At 45.9% G+C, this 14,709-nt stretch overlaps 1 protein-coding gene across 3 annotated transcripts in view; it reads right to left on the bottom strand.

Annotated features, from left to right (window-relative positions):
• PAX5 (paired box 5) overlaps nucleotides 1–14,709 on the bottom strand; it is a 201,535-nt gene that overhangs the window by 141,114 nt on the left and 45,712 nt on the right. The gene's annotated exons all lie outside the window — the stretch shown is intronic.

The raw sequence follows: 14,709 nt of genomic DNA, 5'->3' as shown, positions 1-14,709 counted from the left end.
CCTAGGGGAGGTAAGCAATTTGCCTGAAGATTTGAGCTCAGGCTGACCCAGAATCTTAGTCACTGGTGTCACTGCCCCCCACACTGAAAACCCTCCCTGGAGGAGCAGTAGTCCCAGAACTGGTGCTCTACCCAGACATGAGCCACTATACCTGTGACCAGATGATAAAACACTGCGCTAGAAGGGCTGTCAGGAAAAAGACACTCATGCAATTCTGGTGGAAGTGCACCGGTTACAGGACTATGATAGGCGATCTGGCAAACTCTGTCAAATTCACAAATACACATTCCCTTTGACAGAAATATTTCTCTTCTGAGAATTTATTTTACAGCTAGACTTACACATATGCAAAGCAGTATGTGTACAAAGTTATAGGAGCAAAAGATGAGAAACAACCCAAGAGTTCACTTGTAGAAGACTGGTTAAACAAATTATGGTACAGTCACACAGTGGAATTCTATGCAGCAGAAAGAAGAAATGAGAACTCCCTCTGTGAACTGGCATGGAAAGATCTTCAAGATACACTGTTATGTGAAACAATAAATAAGGTACAGCACAGCATGTATAATATAAATGCTTTATGTTAAAAAAGGAAGGAAATAAGATTTTCTATGCATTTTGCATGTATATGTACAAAGGAACTCTGGAAGGAAACTTAAGAAATATTTACAGTGATTACCCTTCTGGAGAGATAGGAACTAAACTGACAGGGTGGGGGAAGAGAGACTTTTCAGAATGTGCTTTTTTGGTTTTGTTTTGTTTTAGAACTTTAAATGTATCACCTATTCAAAAAACTTAAATTCCAAAGAAAGTATAAAATTAAATTCTCTGCACATTTTATATTGTTAGATCTTCTCACCGTAACAGTCCCTGGCAATGATGTTTACGTTTCAAAGAAAATACTATGAATTATCAACGAAAAGGCAAATGTGATGAACCTTTTCGTGAGCCTTGAGCTGGAACTGTTCAAAATGAAAACAAGCAGCACAAAGTTTCGAGCGAGGAAATGGCCTCTGGGGCTCCATCATTCCCCAGCGTCCTCGAAGACCTCTGTGCTCATACAGGGCTCAGATGCAGAGCTGCTGGAGTCCCGAGGCAGCCAAGGGGCGTCTACCTTTGCCATCGGGAAGCCAAGGAGACAACTGAGACAATCAGAGAGGGTATTCAGTGTGGTATACTGATCCCTCGCTGACAGTTGCCCTAAGTCAAGGCCTGCCCGACCCACATGCCAGCACAGTGCTGCCCTAGATTTCACCCATCATATCAAAGCCCCCTTGTATGGGGGAATGAGACCAAACTAAGGAGCATGAAGCAGTCGGCTACCGTGTCACTGAGACACTGCCAAAAGCCAGCGTGTGCCCAATTATCCTATCTGGGAGCAACAGCAATGCAGAGTCTGACGTTCGAACAAGACACCAGCTTTGGGCGTTCATGGGAGTGCTGGCCTTTCAGAGTGCCCCATGGAAGCCAACAGGCTCAGAGAACCCCAGTATCCCCTCCAGGAAGGGCCTTCAAGAGGCAGCTTGTGAGCCCCCTGAGGAAATGGAGCCCACATCAGTTGTGGTGCAAGAGGACACCAAAGGCTGGACCACAGCCTGAATGAGCAGACACCCACCGCATGTGGGCCAAGACGGCAGCTGGGCTCTGACCACTAGCTCCCAAACTAAACACCTGAGAGCCCCCTCAGGAGAAAGGTCCCTGCCCACAGATGTCATCCTCAGAGTCCCTCCTTCAACCCCTTCCTTCACACCCACAAAGCCACCAGTATTAGAAAGACATGGGGGCTCACAGCCCAGTCTGTGTCTGCCCAGCAATGTTCTCTGGTCGGTCGGCATCCACCAAAGGACCCTATCCTCAGAGGTTCTGTACACACGCACACACATGTATGCACACGTGCACACACACGTGCACACACGCACACGCCCTGGTGATCCGGGCCCCGCGGTGCAGGAGGGTGCCCCGGGAAGAGCCTGCCACTCCAGTCATTCACTGTGACCCATGACGGCATTCGCTCCTCCTGCTCCCAGCCAGCTCCTCCACGTGCTTCCTTCATTGAGGAGGGAGGCAAAGGTTACCCTGTCACTTTGCGCAGAAGACGGCTAAAATCTGTCATTTCCACAAGAAAGCTTTGGACACTAATGTGCCTCCTATACAGAAATAATGTAGTCATTCAATTATCAAATATTGATAAAGTGTTTACTCTGTACAGGCAATACTGAAAAACAAATAAACAACAACAACAACAACAAAAAAAGCCCGGGGCTACAGTGATGACCCTGACAGGCCTCTCCTTACAATCCAGAGAGGGCAGCCCACCTTAGCCAATCAACACATGATCATGAACTGTGATTAATGCCCAGTGGAATAAAGATCTTAGAAGTAATACATCTGATCATGTGTAATGGGGAAGAAGGTGTGTCCTCATCAGGAGAAGGGCCAGGGAAGTCTTCCAAGGGGAACTAATGCTGGAACCAAGAGTAGAGAACAAGGAGTCGGCAGGACAAAGAGGGTAGGAATGGAGACGGCAGACCGGATGAGGGGACTGCCCTCTCAAGATCTCAGGATAGAAGGACATGAAAGGAGCAGGGGGATTAAGGGAAAGAGACACCAGAAGAATCTGAAGAGGCAGCCACAGAGGCCACAGAGAGGATTTGAACCTTGTGGCGGGAGCAGTGGGGAGCCACAGAAGGTTTAAGCTAGGTTGAGGGCACCAACAACCACCTTTTACATTCCTCAGTCCCAGCCCTGAACCGCTATCTCCTCTGGATCAGGCCATGCTCTCTCCACCCTGTTTCCAAGCCCCAATTTCAGTAGAGACAAGGGGCCTGCAGAGACAGAGTTTGGAGGTGCTGCACCGGAGTCAGGCTGTGGGCCACAGGGTATCCAACAACTCACGTGTAAGGCACACCATTCCTCGTTGACATGCATGCACTCCCCACTGTTTCCCAGGACAGACACAGCCTTCAAGTGCAATGCCTCCTCCTCCAGGACGCCTTCCGTCATGCCCCCAGCCAGTTCTCTGGCTACTGTTCTGAAGGACTCTGACCACTTTCTCCAAGTTCCCCTGGAGCCTTCACTCCCATACTGCATGGTGAGCCACCTTCAGGGCAAAGGCTGCAGGGAATTCATCTCTGTCTCCTCCACATGGAATACTTGTGGAATAAACTAACACATTAGTAATTCCTGTAACAACCATACTCACTCTGCACATTTGGTTCTCAAATGCCAGATCCCTCCATCTGATTTCATTCATTCATCCATTCATTCTTCCCTCAACCACCTTTCACAAACAGGCGCTGTGCTAGGGATACAACCACAGGCAAAAACCAACCAGTTCTTACCTTCACAGATTTATACCCAGTGGAGGAAACAAATTTAATTAAAAGATATATATATATATATATGTATATATTATATACGAGACCAACAAAGGTACAAGTATTAGCCAAAACAGGTGCTCTAATAAAAAGGAGCATGGTTCTCAGAAGGCAGGGACACAACTGAGCTGTCTCTGGGTGCCACACACAGTGGGTAGACAGTGAGCATGAGTCAAAGGCATGGATTATGTACTCGGAGTCAGCTACAAAGGAAATACAAAAAGGCCATTCCCTGCAAGAGGGCAGGTCTGAACGTCCAGGCCTCGGGTGCAACCTTCCATAGCGTCTCTCATCTGTGCCATGAAGATCTGTCTGACTTAAGTGGGGAATGTGGTCTTGGAGGCAGGCTATGGAAATCCTCGGACCCATTTTATTCCAGGGAGAGAAATCTGAACTCACATTGTGAATGGTATGTTTAAGTATATGGACAGACATGGGCGAAAGTACAAAGGTATACAGGGGGCAGGGTATCTTCAAATCTTTTTTTTTTCCTATTCCAAATCAAATAATATGTAATAGACCCAGTGCTGGGCTTAGTCAACCATGGCTCATAGAATTAACATTCTGGAAGCTAGCTTCAGGGGAGCAAGGGGCAGGAAGCCCCGTCTCAGGGAGCAAAGAAATGCTGGCTTTAAATTTCAGGTTAAACCAATGTTATTCACAACCCGGCTTTGAAGCTAAAAGCTTTACACAATCGGGTCTGGTCACGCAAAGGGGGAGGAAGCAAAATAGCCTAAGATTCCCATCTGTCAAGAGAAAGCTGTCTCTTGTGCATCTTAAAAGATCATAAACCCATTGCATTTTCTTCGGAGCACAGAAGATTCAGGGATTTTGCATTTTTCTTGGAGGGTTCTGGTTTGTTTCTTTAAAAATCATCCCGCACTTTATGTGTGCAGAGGCTCACTGGAGGAAAAAAATAAAAAACAAACAGGAATCTCTGCAATCCCTTCTGGCATCAGGGCCTTTGGGATGTAGCCCCCCCCCCCCCCGCCCCCACCACCGGAGGCCAAGGAGCCCCAAAGAGGAAGCCAGAAGTGTCCCATTTCTCTACAGAACCCAAGCCAAAGCCAGAACCCTCACCAAACCTCCTCTACCTTCACAGTTGACCCTTGGCATTGCTAGGCAGTAGCAGGGCCTGGTGGGAAAAGGATTGAGAACCAGCAGACTTGGGTTCCAGCCCCAACTCTGCCCTTACAGGCTGTGTGAGGCCAGGCAAGTTCTTCTCCTCCCTGGGCCCCAGAAGCCCTGTCAATATACTAAGAAAGCTGAGTCAGTCATTTCTAATCCTTTTCTCCTCCAAATCACCTCAATTTTTCCAATTAAATAATATTAAATGAGCATTAACTTATTCTACCCTCTAGTTGTTTGTGTAGCCCACTCCCAAATCAACCCAAGCCAATCACGGGATCCTCTTCTCTTTGCCAATACTTAGTTTAGGAATGGGCATGTGAGAAGCCTATTCTTTTGGGAGAAAGCTGGCAAAAGACAGAGACAGTCCTTCTTTTCTAAAGTAGAGTACATTCACCCACAAGCTTTTTGAAATTGTAAAACTAACTCCCAGATCCCATTACTGTTTTTATGGCCTACAATTCTCCCCACTTCCAGGGTCCAGGTCCTCTCCAGATCAAACCCTCCAGGATCTGTAATAACTGACATCCCAGTCAGTTTTCTGCCTCTTACCATGGGACCTGGGCACCCACCATACTCTCAGCAATGTCTCCTCTAGTGAGGATGGGGGTAGATCCAGGTCTGGACAGTTCACCTGCCACAGGAACCAGAGCTAGGGTGGTATGGGACACTGAACGGATGTGACCTACGGTATCTCCAGCTTGAGTCAAGTGGGCCCAGAGAGCTTGGAGTTGGTCTCCTCAGGGAGTTGAAGGAGCTCATTTCTAAAAGTAATCTATAGGGCGGTGCAATGGTGGCTCAGTGGCAGAATTCTTGCCTGCCATGCTGGAGACCTGGGTTCAATTCCCAGTGGCTGTCCATGCAAAAAAAAAAAAAAATATATATATATATATATATATATATATATATATATATATAGGTATGTATTCTATAAAGCAGAGACCAGACAAATTCAGATCATGCCACATTGGTAGCTTTAAGAAATGGCTTCAGATGCAACAGAAGCTCATCAGGGCAGTAGTGGCTCTTGAATTTCCCCACAGGAAGGGCTCAATATGTCTTGGGTTAAAAGGGGGGGAGGGGGAACAGAGGGTTTATCCTGATGATATGTTAGCAACATGTCCTGCATAAAAGTAAGAGAGCCTCATCTGTCCCTATCATAAAATGAAGGTGCTGACAGAGATAATGGGGCAGTAGCTCCTCCAAGCCACCCTGACCTCACCCTGGATGGGGCACTGCTTAGTGCCAAGCAGATGCCAAGTTATTTTCACACCCTTTAACTTATTGGACATCAGAACATCTGTGCAAGGTATGTATTCTTACCCCATTTTACAGATGGGGAAATCGAGGCTCAGAGAAGTTGAGAAAGGTATTCAAGGCCACTCAACTCTTAAGTGGTGAAGCTAGGATTTATACCCAGGTCTCTTATCTGCCGATCTAGTGCTCTTTCCACTTGCCTTTAGTTGTCATACCAACTACTAAGACTAAAGCCCTCAGTTTCCTCCTCTGTCAACTGGGAACAGTGGCAGCACCAGATAACCCCTGGAGCCATTAAAGCTTTAAATGAGAAAATCCTTGTGACAGCCTTAGCTCAGTGCTTGGCACAAAGTTTGTGTTCAAAAAATGTTAGCTGCTATCACTATCATTTTCATTGCAGATATCTATCCTTCCAAGAATCCCTGAGTAAAAAACCCAAACCTCCCCAGCCTCCATGATCTGCCCCTCTGCCCCTCTTGCCATGTCAAGGTCATCCCTCCATTCACCCCACAATGCAATCCCAGCAAATTGTTCATCATTTCTTAAATGGAACCCTCACCATTGCTCCCCAATGCCACCATTCATTCTGTTTCCTCTGCTGGCATGCCCTTTAGCCCCTGTCTGTCAAGACTCAGCCGAAAAGCCACCTCTTCTCTGAAGCCAAGCCCAAAGACTGAAGTAATTGCCCTTTCCTCTATGTTTCCTCAACAAGATGTATGGCTGCTGCTGCAGACTGGATTTTTATTCCTCAGAATCATCCCATTAGTCAGTCTTCTCAGAATTCTCATTTCACAGCTATGGAACCTGGCACAGAGAGACTAAGTAACTTGCTCGATGTCACTCAGCAAGTACATGGCAGAGTATTTATACACCTCTTACTCTGCACTGGGGTGAAGCTGAGCACTGCAATGGATGCGGTACAGCACACTGGTGAAGCATGGGTGCTCCGAACCCAGAAACACCCAGGCTGAAGTTCCCGCTTCGTCCCTTATAAGCCTATGACCATTGAACAAGCTCTTTAACCTCCCCGATCCTCAATTTTGTCATCTGTAAAATGGACTAATAATGGTAATTGAAGTTAATGAAATAATTGAATGAGAACAGATGTTAATATTTAGCATAGTACCTGACACTGCATAAATGCTCAATAAACATGATTATTCCTAAGATTATTATTTCTTTCCTTCCCTGCTATGTGTCTGCTTCACCTCAAGTGCAGGAAAGTCTTAAAAGTATTTGCTGACTAAATGACTGACCTAGGAAGATTCGAGGAGCTGCAGGGCTGAAAGATTCCGGGGGGAGCTCAACAGTGAGATGCCCTCTGGGTGAAAGTCATCTGGGAGTATCCTCCATCCTGTCAGTGATCCCGAAGGAGGAAGGAAGTGAAACAACTAAGGGTTTATGCTCCACCTACTTCTAAGAAAGATTTAAAGCAGCTCATAAAATTTTAAACTAGAGAGGATGATAAACTACCAAAAAACAGTTGCGCTCTAAACTTTCTGGCGGTACATACCAAAAGAAAAACACAGCAAGTCATATATTGCTCAGAGCCCAACAACAACAAAATGCCATTAATTCTTATAGTCAGAATTATTTCATAAAGCTTCTAGTTTCTGCACGGTGCCATTTTGGGTGTTTAAGGGAACACAGAGAGTCTAAGAACTGAGAAGGGTGTCCTGGAGGAAAGACCTTCTAAGCAAAGCTGAGGGAAACAGGGCTGAAATGCCAAGCTAAGGAGATGGGATTCGAGGCACAGGCAACAGGGTTCAGTTGGCAAAGATTTCCAGCGCATCTCCTATGAGCCAGGCACTGTGCCGTGGGCCCAGGGTGGCAAGGTTGGAAATGTCCCATGGCAGCCCAGAACCAAAATCAATATTGCGGGTAGTTTTATAAATTCCAACCTAAACTGGAGCTGCAGGCTGAGAAAAATCAAAGTGGCATGGAGGAAAATTCAATTGGAACTGCCATTATTCAGCTATTAGTTGCATTCAGTCTTTCTTCTCAGAGAGGGAAAACGCAAAATTGTAAAATTGCCAAATGCGTTCAGGTTTGAGCAGACTGAATCTGATTGCGCAGTATGTTACCCAATGAGTCACAGGCTGTCAGTGAGGGAAAGGCCACAAGGGAGGCTGGTTTCATGCTCAGGGATGGCAAAGGTGAGGCCAGACAGCAAAGGGATTTGTTCATGACCAAACAGCAGGTCCGAGGCAACCTAGGATTACACGAGGCTCTGACACATGCTCCAAGCCTCACTGATCCATTCATTCCCTGAGCAGCACACCGAATGCCCGCTGGGTGGCTGGCCCTGCACATGGCGCCAGAGCTGGAGAGGGGTCTAAGTCCTAGTCCTGGTCTTGAGTAAAGGACGTGGACAAGCAAATAATGACAAAGTGGTAAGATAAGTGCTGGTGGCCTGAGAAGCAGAGGCAGCCCTAGGAGGCCAAATCGTTGCACCCAACCCTTATACAGAGCTTACTCTGTGCAAAGCTCCATTCTAAGCACCTTACTATATGATTCACACAACCATCTGATGTTGTCTATTTTTGCCCCTTTCCATTTTACAGATGAGGAAACAGAGGCACAGAGAGCTTAAGTAGTTTGCCGAGGATCACACATCTAAGTGAAGGAATTGGGATCAAACCCCAAGCAGCCTGGCTGAAGCCTTAGTCTTAAGGATAAGTAAGAATGAGCTAGTCACAGAAAGGGACAGGGAAGAGGAAGTGCATTCCAACCAGAAGGAACAGCACATGCAAAGGCCTGGAGACACAAGAAAAGAGAAAATGAGAAAGAGCTATAATTCAGTGTGAATAGAATACAGGAATTGGGTGGGGGGAGGGGATGTAGCTGCTCAGAAGCATTATCCAGAATTTAATATATACTCTGATGTACAAATAATACCAAACATATTATTGAAGTTCTCATGATGTTGGCAAGAAAAGAAGGGATTTCTTTGTGCTTAAATGAATCAAGATGACCTCAACAAATAGGAAGGAAGCGATACCTTATGCACTGCCACAGGACAAGTTCTGGTCTCTCTAATCCATACTGTCCAAGTCCATTACCTTGTATAGTGGTACCTAATTACTCCACTTTACAGAGAGATACACATGCTAATTAGGAAGGATGTTAACCACTATAGTGAAAATATTCCAAAGCAAATGAAATATTACTAGCAGCAAAAGGGTGATTTGTTTCTGTGAATTGTGCTTTTAAATGAGATCCAAGAATGCTAAAGGCTTCATTTTAATTATACCTGGAAGGGTTTCCTGGGCATGCATCCCTTTTTCGGCTTCCATGCACATAGCAGTGTGCCCCCCCCCCCCGCCCCATTCCCCACTGTGCAAAAATAAATAAAAGGGTTTAAAAATCATATTTACTCTGATATCTTTGCATTACCCCATTTGAGCTTTTAAATTACTGTCTTTATTTTTTCCAAGGACAATATAACTAAAAAGAAGGTTCATATCTTGAAGTGTATCTCTCTGATCATTGCACAAATGTTTTCAGGAGAAATCACTATATTTCTCTAAGATGGGTATGGGTTTTGTCATAGATCAAAGTGAGAGGGAGGAAAAAAAAGATAAATCATCCAAGATCCAAAAATACTTTTCATTTGGAGAAGATATCAGGCCATTTCAATGGGGCTGATGGAGTCCCTGCTCTGTCTCCATTACCCGCAGCAGGCAGCCCCAGCGAGGAGCCAGCTACCAAGATTATATTCCCCATAAGATGGTCCCCGATATATATATATAGATAGATATATATATGATCTTCAACCTCTATTGATTGACCAATTTCACAAGCAAAGACTGGTGAAATGAAGCTGAAATGAACATCATGCTTTAACTCATTGAACCTATCAGGCCTGAGTTAATCTCACTGTCCACTGTCTCTGATAGAATTCAATTGATCAATCATGTTTCGGTGATAGTACCATTTCACTGGCTTATTGCTTCTTCATTTCAGAGCTTGACCTGTTAGATATACTCAGGCTGGCTCGACTCCTCTTGGATACACAGAGATCAGCCTCTGTCTGCCAACGTGTGTCATCTCCTGTACCAGTCGAAAAGAACTTGAGAGGCTTTTGTGTCTATCAGTTGTGTATTTTCCCACCAGACCCACTCACCTCAATGGCAGAGTTGTGATGATGCGGAATGAGAAAGAACAAATTAAAAGAGGGGTTCTTCACCTCAAAGCACCATCACTTCCCTTCTGCATCATTTAATTGACTTGTCTGGGCTCTGTACTCAGTAGGGGCATATTCTTATGTGATGCTGTCCAGCATGCGTGAGGACTCACAGGGAGAGGCACACCTGAAAAGGAGGTTGCTGCTGCTGCTAACAATCACACCCCCCACATACAGATTCATACTGACCTTTCACATTCATCAGTTCATCTGATTCTCATGATAACCTCAGGGGTTGGACAAGAGATTATCATTCCCATTTTAGAGATGAGAAAATTGGAGACAGAGAGCAGCTTGTCCAAGGTCACACTGAGCGCCCTGGGGCCTCACATCCTCAGTACCTCTTAGACCAGTGAGGCAGACCTCCATCAGAGCTCCAGAATTGCTGAGCTGCTTCAGGCAAACCATTTTGTCTCTGACTCCTTAGATGAAGAAAATCATTCTCAAAATTCAATTCAGAGAATTTCAGATTAGATTTCAGGCCTCTCGTACAGCTTGTAAATTGAAGTCCAGAGGTAGTGAACAATTTCCCAAAGCCAAGGCACTCAGTAGCCCAACTGGGACTTGAACCTGGATCCCAGGACCTGGGTCCAGGACTCCTTCTGCCTTCTCTCACCAACTCCCTAATTTATGTCATGCCAATGAGCTCCTATCAACAGGAAGAGCTTCATTCTTCACAGTCAAAATGGTCCAATGCATCGTTAGGGTTCCTTTGTGGCATCTAATTTAATTCCCCAACTGCAAGCCAAATGCTGTACTTTCGGAAATCAGGAGAAAGGAACCCACCCCGGCTGACTGCCTGGGGGAGGTGCCTGTTGGAGCCACAAGGCTGAGCCCAGCAGGCAGGTCTCTGGAGGAAGTCAGGACGATGACAGTTTGCAAATAAGCCTTGCATCTGTGTGGAGTTGCCAGTCTGCAAACACATTAATGGACTTTCCTCTGCCCGCGGGGAGCTATAGAGAAGCAATAAATAAAGCAGGTGCCTCTGGGGGGAGCCATTGCTGAGGCCAGAGGCAAGGCTGGGGATAAGGGGCTTATTTGGGGTAAATGGGGAGGAGGGCAGTGGCTTCTGGGCCATTGCACTATGCTGTTTCCCTTACCCACAAAATGACAGACAATCTCCCAGCACCCTAACTCCAGCTTCCCAGTGTCCATTTCGAATAGTTAACCATATATGCTCATATCAATAGTCACAATTCACTCCAAACCCAAAAGGATTGCTGGGCCAGGATGTCACCTGGTCTGATCTGGCCAATGGGATCTCCAATGGAGATCCCATCGGAGAGGGATGAGATAGAGACCCATGGGCAGGTGAGGGCCTTCACCCAGGAAAGAGCTGATGGTGGGGGTGGCTACAAAGAGAAGGGGGTAGTTCCAGGGGATGCTTAGGAGGGAGTCTGCTGGGGTTAGTGACTCATTGGAGGTGGAGGAGGGGGAAGAAGAGAAACGAGTCCAGAACCCACCTCGGCAGTTTCCTGTTAGAGGTTCTAGGCTGCCACCTATAGACGCCCCAACTCACTCTAAGGAAAATCCAGTCTAGCATGGTTTACAAGGCCTCTATGGGTCTGGGCTCCCCGCTCCTAAAACCAACTTTCTGACCTCACTCCCCACCACTCTCCCCCTCATTTGTTCTACTCCAGCCACAAGTCTCAAACACAGCAAGCACACTCTTCATTTGCCTTTGCTTTTCCCTCTCCCTGGAACATTCTCCCCCAAATACCTGTTGGTTCACTTCTTCTTCCCTTAGCGTCTCTGTCCAAATGTCACCTCATCATTATGACCATCCCCCGTGGCACAGCATACACCTTACCCCCACCCCCTGCTTACATGTTTTTCCTACTTATTTATTCTCTCTATCCTCACTAGAATGTGACTTATGAGGGCAAGAATTTTTGTCTACCTTGTTCATTGTTAACGTCCCCAGCACCTAGAACAGTGTCCAACACAGAGCAGGCACACAATAAATATCTGTGAAATGAATGGATGAAAGTCGGTAAGTGAACATGACTTCCTTGGGTGAAATCATCAGAGGATATGGCATCTCATTAAAAGTGAAAAAAAAAACGTGTACAAAGGAGGCAGCTGCTAGGAAAGAATGGCCACTCCCTCCCTGGAGATATCTGATACTCCCTTCCTCTCCTGACCTGGAGCCTGGAAGACAGACCTCCCTAAGGAAAACAAAGGGAGCCACCAGGCCTTGCTCCAGTGAGGCCACAGGGCCTAACGCCAAGCCAGGGGCCAGTAAATAGATGAATGACTCCCCAAGAGGGAGGCCCAGACTTAGAAGTGTCTTAGTGACAGAGGGTGCCAGCTCTGGCTCTGTCACTTGTCAGCTATGTGACCCTATGCTTCCCTCATCTCATCTGTGCAATGGAGTCAACAGATCATGCCATACTTACAGCACGGGTCAGAGTAAGCCAGTCAGTGAACCCCAAATGAGACAGCACTGTCTGCACAAGCAAGCTTCACATGTCAGCCAATGACGACAGGGAGTGCACACAGGAGAAACGAAGCTATTTGCTTAAAAAAGGGACAAGGTATGTACAGACAGGGGCTAGAGGGTGTGCCTGGCTAAGCTTTACCCTCTGGTTCAAAATTGTTCATCTTTCGCTGGTGCTCTGCCCCTGGGAGAGAGCCCAGTCTCAGCCCTTGAAGAGATCATTCATTCTCTGGTAAGGAGACAAGACCTAGAGATAGAGTTTTCCCAAGTACTTGAACCCTCAGAGAGCTCCAAACAACAGGCAGTTGTTGTCTCAGGGCCCAGAGACAGAAAGAGCTTCCTACAGGAGATGGCATTTTGAGCCAGGATTTGGATCAGTGGACATGAGAGCTGAAGGCAGAAGATATCCCAGGCAGACGTGAGCTGTGGCTGGGGTTGTGCTCACTGAGTGAGGCCCTCTGGGAGCTTGGCACCCATGGCATAGGGTCATTTAGGTCATATAGCTTTCAGAGCTCCAGAAATAAATCAGAGCCAAGCTTCTATGACTCCCCAGCTCCAGGACTTGCAGGTGCACAATATATGCAGATTTTTCTTTTTAACAGCCATGGAACTTTACAAAGGAAGGGACTCCAGAGAGCATCTGTTTCAGTAGTTCTCAACAAGGGAGAACCTGTCCCCCCATCGAAAGAGGACATTTTGAAAATTCGTGCATTATTACTAATGTCATTGGGGAAGAATTATTGGCATTTAGGGGGCAGGGCCAGCAATGCTAACTATTACAGTCCAGCAAAGTGAAGAACTGCCCTGCAGAGAGAGAAAACTCTCTTCATAAATGTTTGAGACATGAATTTAACTATTTTAACTTATATGCACAAACTTGGTGTTTTAATTTATTCTGACTTTTCCAAAATACCACCACCATAAATATAGAAGGAAGATTATGCTTTGCCTTGGCTGGAATTTTATCAAGGCATCTTCACCATTTCAGAAAATCAGTTTGTTGATGGCAATACCACAAGAGGTCTTTGTATTGCCAAAAAACACAGCTGCCCACATTCATAGCTGCTGATTTCATGGTGATTCTATACAAAGTAAAGCAACTGACTATTATATTATGTCTTCTGGTGTACTCATGCCTGAGCATTTACACCATAAAATACATCATCATATTATGATTTTACTTTTCTTTTCCCTTTTTGTTACAGTTGGGGTGTTTTGATTTTTTAAATCATGTGTATAAATAGCTTCTACTTTCTCTAAATTTCATTTTAGGATAGCAAAGGAAGCACTTCTAAATAAAGAGAAGACAGTGGGTAGACAGGATGCAAAATCACTGTAGATGACATCCAAGGGCCCCTCCAGCTCTGCCATGTTGGGACTTAACATTTCTAATCTGTCTTCCTGAAAAGGGTGTATCTCCGGGGAGAAAAACAGTTGGCCAGGCCCCTTCTGAGAGATAAGACAGGTGCCAAAACATCTCTAAAATAAATGAACTTCTTCAGCCATGAATAGTGAGAACATGTTCCTGAAAGACGAGACCTGGGTCCCCTCCACCCATTTTTAGAAACCATTTAATACAATAATCCAGCTGAGGCTGAGCTAAGAAGAGACTAAGTTCTACAGCAGCTCTCCTTCCTGCTGGAGCCTTCTCTCCACCGACTAAACCAAGTTAAAGAGAGAACGGCCAAGGGAAGAAAAAGACATCCTGAAAACACTGTTCCTACTGCCCAGAAACAAAAAAGTAGAATGAGCTGAGACTAGAATGAAGTGTAAGAGCAGGAGAGGGCTGAGGGGGTGATAATCCACCTTCGGACTAGCAGAGTGGTTAAGTTCAGGCCCTGGAATCCCAGGCTGCTGGGAATGAATCCCAGTTCTGTAATTTACTAGCTCGGTATGACCCTGGATTGGTTATTTAACCTTTCCACGTCTCAGCTTTTCCCTCTGCCAGAGGAGAATAGAAACAGCACCTGTACTTCGTAAGGTTGTTCTGAGCACTGTGACTGTCACTATGAATGCTTAGAAATCATCAAACATTTGCTCTTAAAGCTGAGGAAAGAGAGCTTTTTTTTTTCCTACTGGTCACACTGCAAGACTCCTGGCTACCAGCTCCCCTGTAGACCACCCACATTCAACTGGTCTTCCGAGACCATCAATCAACTCTCCCATTTTACAGATAGGGACATTGAGGCTGAGAGTGGGGAAGAAAATGGACAAAGATCACACACCACACTAGTGTTAGATTCCCAGTCTAGACCTCTTCCTATGCAAGGAGGGAGATGGGAGCAAAGAGGGTTTCCTCAAAGCATGGGCATACTGACAGG

Source organism: Tamandua tetradactyla, chromosome 2 (genome assembly GCF_023851605.1).
Source record: "Tamandua tetradactyla isolate mTamTet1 chromosome 2, mTamTet1.pri, whole genome shotgun sequence".
Taxonomy (NCBI): domain Eukaryota; kingdom Metazoa; phylum Chordata; class Mammalia; order Pilosa; family Myrmecophagidae; genus Tamandua; species Tamandua tetradactyla.
The sequence above is the reverse complement of the archived record's forward strand: the minus strand, read 5'-3'. Positions and strand labels throughout refer to the sequence as shown.